The sequence below is a fragment of the Acyrthosiphon pisum genome, chromosome A1 (assembly GCF_005508785.2).
Source record: "Acyrthosiphon pisum isolate AL4f chromosome A1, pea_aphid_22Mar2018_4r6ur, whole genome shotgun sequence".
In the NCBI taxonomy this organism is placed as follows: Eukaryota; Metazoa; Arthropoda; class Insecta; order Hemiptera; family Aphididae; genus Acyrthosiphon; species Acyrthosiphon pisum.
In genome coordinates, this window is record NC_042494.1 from 139,292,203 (window position 1) to 139,292,846 (window position 644).

Genomic DNA, 644 nt, shown 5'->3' on the forward strand with positions numbered 1-644 from the left:
GTACAAAATCTGCTGTACAATAACTGAATAATATTTCACAGCGTAAATATGAGAATAATATAATATGTTTTCTAGTCAAGACTTAGTATTACACTAAATAGGAAGGTATGTGAAATAGCAATTTATATAATGAAACACGTCGTAGCAATAAAGATATAATAATATTATTCCCCACCTAGTGAACAAATAGGCATTGTACTGCGTACACGAAATTGAGAGGGGGGCTTCTGTGGACAATAAACATATTTTCATCGCAACATAGTCGTAAGTTCTGGTTTTTTTTTTTTTTTTTTTTTATTTTTAGAACTTCCAGCAAATACTATTATAGTTCGACAATTATGAAATAAAATTGAATTATAAAGATAATAACAAAGTATGTGGATAGTAATAACATAATACGAATAAAATAAAGATAGCATACCAAATAATAGATATTGGGAGTAAGTAGATAACATAATAGATTAAGATTATACGTATAACATGACAACAATATAAATAATATAAGGTTATTAGTTTGCAAAACAAACAGTGTAATAATATAATATGTAATAAAAATTATACAGTGTGATTAAATAATAAAGGTAATAGAGAGATAAGTGTTAGATATATAAATTTTAAATCTAAATTTTAGCTAAGGAGAGAAC